At 41.4% G+C, this 12,913-nt stretch overlaps 1 protein-coding gene across 2 annotated transcripts in view; it reads left to right on the top strand.

The window, feature by feature from the left end:
• elavl4 (ELAV like neuron-specific RNA binding protein 4) overlaps positions 1 to 12,913 on the top strand; it is a 100,794-nt gene that overhangs the window by 66,511 nt on the left and 21,370 nt on the right. The window lies entirely within an intron of this gene.

Genomic DNA, 12,913 nt, shown 5'->3' with positions numbered 1-12,913 from the left:
AAGTCTGCAGTTTGTTGTAGCACCATGTGTCAGTCACATCCACTTGTAATGTGTTGATTTTACGTAGTACTGGACCACACCCTCTTTCTTTCTCCTGTGCATAGTGTAGTTAGATGAGCATGGAAAGCTTGAAATGTGACAAAAAATGACGTGCTGAAAACATTTGCTGTGTGTGTTAAGACATAATGATACATTGAAGAGAGGCAGAAGTACTGGAACAAAGGATATCCAATATCTGTGTGCAGGGAAAGACCTGAGTCAACCAATATATAAAATTAATATGTACCAGCATTGGAAAAATATTCACTCTAATGTTACAAAAACAAATCTGTTTCAGCCACAACAAGTCTTGCCTATTGAGTCGCTGACCTCTAAGCAAATTTTCTGACCATGGCGGCCACAGCTGACGGCGCCGTCGTAAAAACAGTGATTACATGAGAGACACAAGCCGCGTAATATACATGCTCAATTACACATTCCGCTACATCCAAAACACAAGAATGAATCACATCAGTCCATTGTGTTGCAGAAGAAACCCTCCAGCGTGTCTCTTAGATCCATTTCAGGGGTTGTGTGTGTGCCTACAGGCTGCACCCTGCTCCAGTGTTATGTGCAATGTGTACTGATGAAGCAGAAAGGGAGCAGCATGCTGTAAGCCACACTCATTTGCCTAAGCAGAATAAATCACTGCTGGCGGTGAAGTGCACGCCTGTCTATACACACTGAGCAGAGGAGGAGAGGGAGCGAGAGGAGAGGGGGAAGCGGAGGAAGGGGAAAACAAAGGAGAGGAGAAAAGGAGACAGGGTGTAGTGCACGAGACAGAGGCAGAGAAAATGGAAAGAAAAGCGAGCAGCACAGGGCGTAGATGAGCACAGACGTGGGAAGGAGAGGAAATGAGAAGAGAGAGGAAGCGAAGGGAGAGCTAGGGAGGGGGGGCAGCGGAAGGGAAAGGTGGGGGGGGAAAGATGGGGCTATTTCTACCCTCATCAACACATGTGTAGATGAAGTGGGCACATCTCCTGTGGATCTGTCTTTACTAACGGACCTGTCATGCCACCGTGCTACTTAGACCCAGGGGACTCCTTACAAACCAACATAGTCACGCAACACACAGCACGGCCACAGGAAACATATGTGTTCAACCACAGCCACATGCACATCTGATTTTCAGGCCCCAGCTCGGTACACAAGCCGTGAATGGAAAAAAGAATTCAACACAGGTGGTGCTGGTCACAGGAAGGCAAGACTTTGATGCATAGGTTGGGCTCAGAAGAGACTGAATAATTCATTGTGTTCATTCTTGACTGGCATGAGGTCAGTTTTAAAGTGGAGCATTGTCACGAGCATGTCCAGACAGAGTGCTGCAGCGGTTCACTTCCATCTTGTGGTGTCACAGTATTGGAATTGCTAAATTCTGTGCAATACCTTGAAAAATATTGATATTCAATACAACAACAGCGAGTAGAACAGAACAGCAGAATGACCGTAGTGAACATTGATAATAATTAACACTTTTTTACATTAATGAAAATAATATTCTTCTTGCGGTAGTGCACACGTTCAAGAGCCTCTTAGATTGTCACACATTCAAAATGCAATAAAGTGCAAGTAAAAAACAAAATAAAACCATGCCACAAAAGCCTATGCAACTGGAGTGAATGAGGAGAGTGACAAGAAGACAGCACTGTGAGACAGTGAGAGGAGGCGGAGCTATGAGGGCACTGCAGCGGTGTGTGTGTGTGTGTGTGTCAACTAGTAGGATCAATAGTATCAATACTGAGGAAAATGAGTATTGAAACCGTTTCAGATATTCAGAATCGATATGTATTGATAAATTGACATTTTTGACAACACTTCTTCTACCAATGGGAATAATAAGAGCATTTTTAAAGGGTTTCTCTACAGTACAATCCCACATTTTGATGTACCTTCCAAATATTACCACGTGGCTTCTAAAACGAAATTAATCTAAATTGACGCACCTATCCAACTTCTTTCATGTAACGGTCCTAGTGAAAAGTGCTATTGGCTTGTCTTTTTTGCCAAGTGATGCCACTTTGAATAGTGTGCAAATGTTGGGCCCAATCCCAATACAACCTTTGCCCCTTCCACTTAGGCTACATCCCTCTGTTTTGCACATTCACATCTAGGGTAGGGTGTCCCAGGTCAAAGTGATACCCTTCCAAACTGAGATTTTTTTAGAGGCACACTTCAAAGCAAGTTGTATGAGAAATCATCAGCAACAAAAAATGTATTTTCCTTGTTAATAAGGATTTAAAAGCTATGATAACCGTGGTATTTTCTCAGTTTTATGTAATTTTTGTGTTTTACGGTTCTTTTAGTTCTAACAAGCATGGCAAAAGAAATCACTAGCATTCCAATGTCTCAGTAGCTAACTAGCACGCTAGCTTAGGTTGCATTGTCATTGCTGATTTGTTCATTACAGTGCCACATTTTGACTTACCTTCATGTTGCATTTGTCCACTTTGATTGCAGATGACGCCGCAAATGTAATGTAAATCCAGCAGGGAAAGTTGCTGCACTAGTTATAGCTCGTTTAATATGAGTGCAGACTGCTAATGTTAGCCTACAGAGCACCGCTTGTGGCCTGGCAATGAAGCAGTGTTCTTTTATTTGATGACTTGTTGATTGATTTACAGCGTGAAAGTTAAGTTGTGGTCGAATCGCAATTGTCCTTACAACCGCAGAAGGATGCCTGTAGCCCACACAAGAGAACTTACCACTGCAGAAGTAGGCATATCTGCAGTTTCTGGTAATAAAATGAGGGGGTTTAAAATATGAACTGGGATTGAGCCTGGCTTCAAGCTAACAGAAAATCTTTAGACTAAATACTGGATTTAATTACAGCTATCATAACAAGACACAGTTTTTCTCCTGTAGCATGTAGACAGTGGATCACTGGTCAATACACTGTTATATACATAGAGCAGGAGGTGTTAAACACTGTGAGTCTGCTAACACCCTTGGATACATTAATTGCTGTCCTCACTAGCACCCGACCTACTGTACCTGCTTTAAAACGGAAATACACAAAGATTCACTTGTATATGCGTGCACACACACAGAAACAATGATAATAATAAGAGATGTTCTGCAAGGTGTCTCCAGAGGGTTAAGGATCAGCAGGAGAAATGTTAATGATCAATTAGATGTTAGAGTTGCTGGTGATTAAAAACATGGAGGACTTTAGAAGGGCCCTGAGAGTAGTATGCCAACATCATTGACTCATCTTTTTCGTCTCTCGGTTACTGTACAGGCATACGCACACGAGACATACACACCCACACACATACACACACTCGCTGCCATTAGGAGAGAAATGGGCTGCAAATTAAAACTCTCCTGTGACTGCCAAAAATGTAAGTACAGAACAAGAAAGGAGAGGCAGAGGAAAAAGGGAGACACAAATAGATTTGTGTCAGACTGGATTGTGGTCCAGAAAGTGGTGCAGTGTCCAGATAGTCACCCTGAGGACGTCCTAATGTCAATTTTGTTCCGGTGACAACGCTGATAAAAGTCCCCTGAGAAGAAGACAGTAGGCTCATTGAGATGAACTGCACCTCGCTTGGAAAGTGGACAAGATCAGGCAGCAGACAAAAAGCTGCAGTCAAGTCAGACAGTTTCCAGCAGCCCTCAAAGACTATACAGGAAGTTGCAGAGATATTTACATCCTGTTAGATCCATCTGTAGTTCCCGGACCACATTATAACCTTCATGACTATAATTATCAGCCACACAAGATCTTTGTTAACACATTAAACCTTCATTGCTCATGAGACAAATAGCTGACAATCTAGCATTGGATTTTCCTCATAACACAGCATTTGTGGTCAAAACTGAGAGCCAATCAGCTCTCTAATCAGGCGACAGCTAAGTGTTTCCCATCATGCCTTGGGTCTTGCAATCGGTGGACAGCAACTGAGGCGCCTGGCTCTAAAAACTGTGTCCACCATGATCTTGTGAGGGTATCGTTGCTGATGGCTGCATGATGTTAGAGCAAGTTGGGATCAGGTTGGACACAAATCTAACCAGCATGCGTTGGCTCATCTCAAACGAGCCTTACAGCTACAGTTTGTGTGGTTTGTGATGTTTAAAACCTAAATCTTCTTGAATTTAGAGACATACTGTGTTGTTGATATGACATCATTATCATGTGGTGCCTTGAAGTCCTGTCACAGGTCATCAGTGAGTCACCAGTGTCCCCATATTTATTGAATTAGGGACCTAATCAGTGCCTGAAATCCAATTCACTCAATGATTCACTGTTTCTACTGAAGAGGGAACTGATTTGAGACACACCCTTACATTGTCCGCAGAAATACAGCAGGCTGTGATGCAAATACCAAAATACATAGAACCAGCAATGCTACATAAAGTTGTTGAAGTAACTGATGTTCTCCAGTGACCATCGGCAGATGGGCTGATGATCCCCAGCTCCTGCTCTGCTAAATTGGGAACATGAAGTCTGTTCTCTAAATGACCTTCTCATCAACAGGATGCACCCTGCAGTCACTCTTCTGTTCATAAAGAAAGGAACTTTAAAAACATCACTGTTAGCATCATTCACAGTCAGAGGCAGCAGAAACAAAATCCACTAAAACTGCCAAATTGCCCCAGAGACTCAGAGAGCGAACGCAGCATCGACTTGACAAGGATATCTCGCCATGCCTTCCTCTCTCCCTCGCCCTCCTCTCTCCCTTCCTCTTTCTATCGATTCCTTCTGAATGGATAAGCATATTTTGTCTCTTTATCTGTGCAAATAGTGCTGGCCCGATTCCCTCTCCTTACTTTCTTTCTAACCTTCAGGGACGGCAGCCAGGCCGTGCTCTCGTGCTCTGACTGCTGGTTTAGGCTAGCCTCCATTTGAACAGATATAATATCAGAGACAGCTCTGGATCGATAGTTGGCTATTCCTAGTTCTTCATCCCGGACCTGTATGCGAGCAGAGGTCAATGCTTACCTGATCAATGCCTGCAAATACAATCGATCCACATACTTGGCTTCTACAAACGCTCTCGTCTCTGATGTGAAACTAAATTGCTGCTCAGTGTGTGTAAGGATTGGCTGTGAAAAGGCTGATGCCGAGTTCCCTTCATGTGGGATGGAAGGTAGCAATGGGAAAGATTCCCATGGCAACAAGTCGCAAGCGTTCATGGCATCATGCAACTCAAGATGGTGATTGCCAGTGTTACTAATAACAAGTGTGTTTTGCACACTGAATGAATAATTATCTGGCATTGAGCAGTTGTATGATAGGCAAGTTGTTCCTGATCAAAATAGCATTAAATTAAGGTTCAGTTACCTTGAAATTTTGCTGGCATGAGACGTCCATGTTTGAGAGCTTTTCAGACACTTTGGTATTATTTATTGCCAAGTTGTGTTCTGTATACTGGAGCTCTCAGGGGAAAAAAAAGGTCAAGACTCCCTCCCTGTAGACGAGAAACATTACATGATATTCCACAGAAGTTTAAAGCACAAACATGCAGCTTTCCAAATGAGCAACCAGAAGCACATGATGTGCCTTTTAAAGCTGAATTCATGTTTATGGAGGTATTGAAAGTCCGTTGGTATCGTGTTTGGTGTGCTCAACATCGCACATGTTTATTTGAACTCCGTGATCAACACAGGGACAGTTACTGACTCTGTTGGAGGCTATAAAAACGTTATTATGTTTACATGCAACAATAATGGCACTGCTGACAAAACTGCCTGAAGATTACTTGCTTTGTGACTCACCCCTGTAAAATTTAACCAAAGCTATTTTAGTTTAGTGCAACTGAGACGCCACTTCTGCCAGATAACTTGGAAAGAAAGCCAGAAAGCACACACAGCTGTTGTCCCTTAGAATTTGCTATTTTTAGATTGAGGAGAGAAAGATAAACTGATTGGAGTGAAAAGTGTCCCCAGGAAGTTATAATTGACGGGTTTGATGTGAGTTGGTTGGTGGACATTTGTTACAGTATTCAGCAGCAGCCTTTTGCTGGATGCATATGCTTACATAGTGTGTGTATGTGTGTGTGTGTTACTGTGCATAATAAGACAGCACTTTGACTGATTTTTTATATGGGCTGCAGATTGGACACCCATATTTGTCCTACTTTTATTTTGTTTTCCCATCCAAATTAGTGTGTATATGCTTTTTTTTTTTTTTTTCAAACACGGACAAACCCACTAAAAATATGCAATTAACTATTTTTCCTTTGCCAGTAGATGAGTATGCCTTCTGTTTGTCTTGCTGATGTGCGATGTTCAACGTCACAAAAGCGCCGGAAAACAGCAAACTGTAAAAATCAGCATGGAAGCCAGTGAAAGTCAGTCCGTCAGTCAGGAGACAGGGATTGAAGAGAGTTAAAAAATGTTAAAAAAGACTGCTACTTATTGCAGAACTGATCTGATTTACCTCTAATTGAGTATTTCATCTTATCTAGCCTTAGAAAGGACATGATATCACTCAGCCATTGAGAGCTGGAGGGAGCTTTAGTAGACTTCCAATGGAGAAGATGGCGTCTTGCCAGTACGGAAGTGAAAGCTAGGACTTCTTATTGTTGGGAAATGTATCGGTTATGGTCCACAGGAAACCCAAAAATGGCAATATGGGGAGAGACATTTATAGTTATTGAGAAGATTTTTGACATAGTATGGAAGTAGTTCTGCCAAAAACAGGATAATAATGGACAAGGAGAAACATATAGGATATATCGGAATGATGTTTGAGCGCTGCGTGGATGGAGACGAACAGAATTTGTGGCTAAGATGACAAAGTGTCGCAGAAGTTACAGTGTCCACCTGCATGTCGTGTTTCCATTACAGCCGATCTAAGCTGGAGCTTTATAAATATCGATGACTACTGCGAAGTCATTTGTCCTGGGAAAGAGTGCTGGTTGTAACCTTTCCCACGAAAGACAAAAGCCAGGTGTTGGTGGGGTGTCTTGTCCAGTGGGAAAGGGGCTGTAGTGATGTCATCAACTGAAGGGAAATCTTTTATACTGTCTGGTACTGGTTGTAAATAGTGGCAAAAGTTATTCAGTAATACACAGTACAGACTAATTAACAGGTATTCTCTCTAAATATAGATGCATTACGCTTTAAATGTGACATTCGGTTGGGATATGTTAAATCAAATTTGTTAATTTTATTCAGTATTATCTTGTAGTAGACACTGAAAACAAATGAAGCCCTCTACCCTCACTGTGCCATCAAAGCCAATTTTCACTAAAACACCAGCATCTCTCTGTGCCGCCTCATCTGCATGGAACTCCCATCTCCTTTTGCCTCTCTTTTCACCTTTGTGCCATGCCTGCTGCGCTGGGTACAAAAATACCAAAACAACGTGCATTTCAAGGTCAGGGAAATGCCACTTCGCAGAGCTGCCTGTGTTAGTCTTTTCAGTGCCATGAAAATGGAGGCCTACAAGTCTCCTCACAAACCTGCATGGCTCTACAGTTTGGTTTCTTCTTGTACTCAAGACTGTTCATGTTTGCTCTTTTTTATTTCTCGAACAAATTACCCTTCCTCTGTACGCTTGGTATGTTCTCTCCTCTCTTGACTTGAATAATGGATGTTCCCCTTCAGACTGACACCACACCGAATCCCTGTTCTCTGCCTGTCCAGCAGTCGAGAACAGAACGGTCAAGGTAATACGAGCGGAGAGGTGCACCCTCTAGGTGGGATGACTGCAGCCTTGACTCGTACTATCGTCTCTCTGCCTTTAGTTTTTTTCTCCCCCGATAATCTTTAGAGTGCATACCGTCTCTGTGGTAGCCGACACACATGCACACGCAACCACATACAGATATGCACATCGATACATGCAGCACACACACATTAGACAGATGGTTGAAGCTCTGCTCTGACAGAGGCTAAAGCACAGGGCACCTCCACTCTTCAAAGTCTCTTCGTCTCTCCTCTCGCTGCTTTTTCAAACGCCATCTGTACCCAGGCACACTAATGTTACTTAAAACAAGGACATTGCATTTTTGTTTCTCCCCATAATTAGAAGATAGCGTGAGAAGTGTTTCTTTCTGCCTCTGCCATATTATTAAGTCTTTCAGAAAGCCAAGTATTATCAGTTGATACAGTTGGCACAATAAAGCTTCTCAAGTAAAAGATAAAAGGATGGGAGATGGAGCGGCGGAGCAAACATCATAAGATTTTGCTTATGTATGTGTGCATCAGTGCATGTGTCTATCTCAGCGAGTGCACGGGCCTGCTTACAGGGATACAATGCACTTGGTGCACAAAACTGTGTGTGTTTGAGAAAGAGAGAAATAAAGTGAGTGTGTTTCATTACCCAGCAGCCAGGTTTCTCACCACTCTCCTCTCCTCTGGTCTCTCAGAGGAGCAGTCATTTCTCTCTGTCAGTCAGTCAGTGTTTGGGGAAATGATAGTGGGTTTTAGAGAAAGAGCGGCTTTGTTTGGGCAGGAGCAAGCAAGAATAGCACTGTTTCCTTTCATCATCATCCTTTTACTGTCACCTTCGAACATTCTCCTCTCTCACCTTCTCTCCTTTTGTCCTTTCCTTCCTTACTCCTCGTTCCCACTCTTTCCCTTTTCTCCTTTTCATTCCTGCCGTGCACCCGTCCCCACCCCTAACGCTCGCTCCTCGTCCCCCCACCCCAACCTCTCTCCCTCTGTTTCCCCCTCCCCAGATTGAAGTAGCGTGTTATTAGTAAGGCAGCCAATGTGCCTGTCGGTGTGTGTTAGGGAGAGATAAGCACAGGTAGAGAGAGTTACATAAGCCGCTGTTGATTACTGTGGAGGAAAGGGAGAGCAGAAAAAGAGAGTGAGAAGAAGAGAGGGAGAGAGGGAGAAAGACAGATTGCTGTACCTTAGTAAGTACATTGTGCTCTAATGTTGCCTGTATGGCTGGCTGGTGGTTGATAAGTAGCCCAGGCTTCTGGGGCTGGTTGAAAGGACAGTCATTAGGTTGGACTCCCTAGACTGGCAGCTTGCTTCGTAGATTGCAAGTTTGTTTTTGTTATAATGTTTAACAGGAGAAAAATAAACTCTCTTCAAGGTTTACTACGTTAATATGGCATGACAGAGCAGTGAAAAAAAAAAAAAACAGCTTAATACACTTAAAGCGTAGTGTGGATTCTTGGAGCAGATTTTTCATTTAAAACTAGTTCATTAATTTCATCTGCACGTAGGTTTTCCCTGAGATAAACACCAGGACAATGTTTGAGGATAAGGCTGGTGATATTTTACATTTTCTCATTGTGGACAAACGGCAGGAAAAGAACAAAGCCATCAATTCATTGATCGTACTGACAAGTGTTGCCTATTTAGCCAAAGCCTGATGAGCTGTTTCCTCTGTGCCATAGACCTCCATTTTAGTCCACTTATTAAAAACACAACAATGAGCCACGCCCTCACACTGGGTGACATGTTCATTCATTACAAGGATATGGTGTAAGGGGTTGCTCATGGGTGGAGCAGGAACAGATGCATTTGAATTAAGTTAAAAAGCCTTTATTTCAAAACATGGCTGCTTACATTAAACACATGCATTAAACACTAAGGTCTTCGTCAGGGTGCAAAAGGGTGGACAGGAGTCAAGCAAACATTTTATAAGCTTGGTAGGGGCGTCACCCAATCTTGATTAATAAGTGAGCAAAGGTAGGTGACAGCAGTGGATTATAATGAGAAGCCATTTTGAAGTGACACGCCTCCATAAGTGTTTAAAAAAAAAAAGTCCCTGTACTAAAATTAAAAATTACTGCTAACCAAATGTCAACAAATATGCATGTAAAAAAAAAAAATGAAAATTACTATATATCAGAAAAGAAAGGTAGGAAAAATGAATTTAATCATATCCCTAACCCTCAACTAAGGTGTAGTGTTTCTGTGTTTTTTTCTTTCTGTGTGTTGACCCTTTTCTTCATCACACCTGCGTTTTTTCTTGAGTATCATATGATTAAGACGGTCCTCAAGCACACAATTACCTTGTTCTTCATAAGAGGAGTTGCGTTGGATTGGGTAAAAAGTTATATGGGACACAGGCAGCAGTTTGTGCAAATGGGCCACTACATATCATGCTTAGACACAACTGTTGGGGTCCCTCAGGGGTCTGTTTTAGGTCCCAAACTGTTTATTTTGTACATTAATGATATATGTATGGTGTCCAGAAAATTTGTGTTATTTGCAGAAGACACCAATGTTCTTTGTTCTGGGGACAATCTGCAGCAGCTTTTGTAGGAGGTCACGACAGAAATTAGTAAATTAAAACAATGGTTTAGCATAAATAAATTAAACAAAACTAAATTTATGTTGTTTGGAAACAGCAGTACAGACACAAAAGTACAGATGATGATTGTTAATGTGGAGAGAGTCTATGAAGCTAAATTCTGAATGTAATTTTAGACAAAATCTGCTGGAAACCTCAGATCAGTTATGTAAGAACAAAGCTGGCAAAGAGCATCGCAGTTCTGGAGAAAACAAAACACATACTGGACCATAAATCACTGCAGACTCTGTATTCATCACTTGTACTAACATATTTGACTTACTGTGTGGAAGTTTGGAGCAATCAGGAAAGTACACAATGTGGGGTACAGGGAACACAAACACATGGTTTTTAAAGTCACATGCATTGAAATTTTTATATCTGGTCAAATTTAAAACTGCAATCATATTGGAAGCGAGAAATAACTCACTTCCGGGCGACAGGGTTATACTTTAAGAGGAGAATTGAATTTCTAAAAACAATGTGTTCGTGCAACCAAGAAGAGTCTGTGTATTTCAGTGTCATGGGGTGGACTTGTGGGATGGGCTGCGTGACGAGTTGAAACAAGCACAAATATAAATCAATTTAAAAAATTATACAAGAAGATATTTTTGGCAGATATATAGATGAGAAAAGGTTGTGTTAGGAGAGTGCATATTTATTTTGTAACACTGGGTGGTACTCAGACTATAAATAAACTGGGTTTATCACTTATTTTTTTAATTGGGTGGTAAATAGACTGGGATAGTTGTTTATTAGTTGTGAATAAATGTGGGGATTTTTTTTTTAAATAATATATGAGTTGAAAGAAGAAATGGAAGAAAGAGGTAGAGACATACACGTTTTACTTCTACCTGCTCCTTTTTGGACACCATTATCTTTGTCTTGTTTGTTTTTTATTATGTTTTTCTTTTTATTTTTGTTTCAAAATAAAGTAATTGATTCATTCAGCCATTTCGGTGAACGAGGGCATTGTAGTTAATTTAAGTTAATGCCACATAGACCATCCTGCTGCTTTAAATCCTCCTAAATTCACCAAACATGTCTTTATCTGCAGCTAATAATAGCCACCAACAAATGCGCTATTTACTTGTTTGAGCGATGTTCATAGACAATATGAAAATAATGGATATAACCGGGATGTCACCAATTGGTTTGTGGACTCCCATTTTTAAGCCTTAAGTTTGGCATTTTGGCCTTCCTTACCTTGGTTTTTGGAGCCAGGAGTGACACAAGGTGACCATAATTGGACAATATGGTGGAGCTGGGAAGGAGTGAGGGTGGCTGAGGTGATGCCTCGCAGACAGCCTGCTACTCAAAGCGGCCACACCCTTAATTATACAGTACAGTTGCCAGGAATGTTGAAATTAGCTATAGAGACTGTTTTTTTGTACCAGGCTGTAAACAAGTTTATTTCTGCTCTAAAGTTGGGCATTTTTGAACATGAGGGTCTATGGGTACTGACTCAGTTTTGGAGCCAGCCTCAAGTGGCCATTCAAGGAACTGCAGTTTTTGGCACTTTTGCATTGGCTTCATTTTTCTGCCCTGGAGGTTGCCCCTCAGTAATATTTGGTAGAAACTACAATGCTCAGCTGTTTTAAGAGGCTACTTAACCTTTCAACATATTAAAGTAGATGTTTATGTTCCCTCTATGAAGATATACTCTTTGTCATCAATGGGAACATACAGACTGAGGGTAGTTAGGAACAGACAGTATTGAGAGTCTTACGAACACATTGTTGGGTTTTCTTGATAATAAGTAAAAATAATCGGACAGTGTCAACCTTCTTGTTTAACAAACAAATGCTGTAAAACCAACAAAGATAATAGTGAAGACAATATATAAACCTTCTATGATCTTTTGTTGATGTGATAGGACACATTAAATACAGTTATGGAGTATCTGACACACTAATGTGATGCCTGGTGAACCTCTTGATAGCGAGATTTGTTCAGCATTTGCAGCAATGTGAGGAATTGTTTTAAAAATACAAAGTTAAATGTATGTTTTAAAATTGAAGTCCAACTTCCTTTATCCTACTTATATACATTATCATAAAGACCATGTCTCTCCCCCCCGTAGGCTAATAATGATAATGAGAAACAAAAGAGTCATTATTTGTACAGCACTTTAAGACACACATTTTTACAGTATGGTAAAGAAAACCAAGCACATATGCAGAGCAAAAATAGTAAAAAGAAAATAGTGGATCCTCAGATCAAATCAGCAGAAAAGGCAATGCCGATTGATGCTGGTTGCTTGTACATTGTCACAAACGTTACAACACCTATATCTGTGTCACTGTAGTTCACATTTCACTCCACCATCGGATATTTTTACTTCACGTTGAGCTGTTCCCCCTTTCTTGTGATACTGAGCGGAGTAGAGCAGGAGTGTTTCTCAGCACAATCTTGAACTGTGACTGAGGGCCGACTTCACAGCCAGAGAACATCCGTTCTCCTCACTACCCGAACTTGTTTGTGATAGTGGCTTACTCTTATTCCAAATTTGAATCGTTAAATGAGTGAATTGTGTGATATCCCTGGGCTTCTCTAGTCTACACTGGATACACCAGACACAAATAGGAGATGATGTGCACACACGAATAAACACATACATATGAAATTACGGGTGATGGGGTCAACTGCCACCTCACCTCTCTCACC

The sequence above is a fragment of the Epinephelus moara genome, chromosome 10 (genome assembly GCF_006386435.1).
Source record: "Epinephelus moara isolate mb chromosome 10, YSFRI_EMoa_1.0, whole genome shotgun sequence".
Classification (NCBI taxonomy): Eukaryota; Metazoa; Chordata; class Actinopteri; order Perciformes; family Serranidae; genus Epinephelus; species Epinephelus moara.
This window is presented reverse-complemented; position numbering and strand designations above follow the sequence as displayed.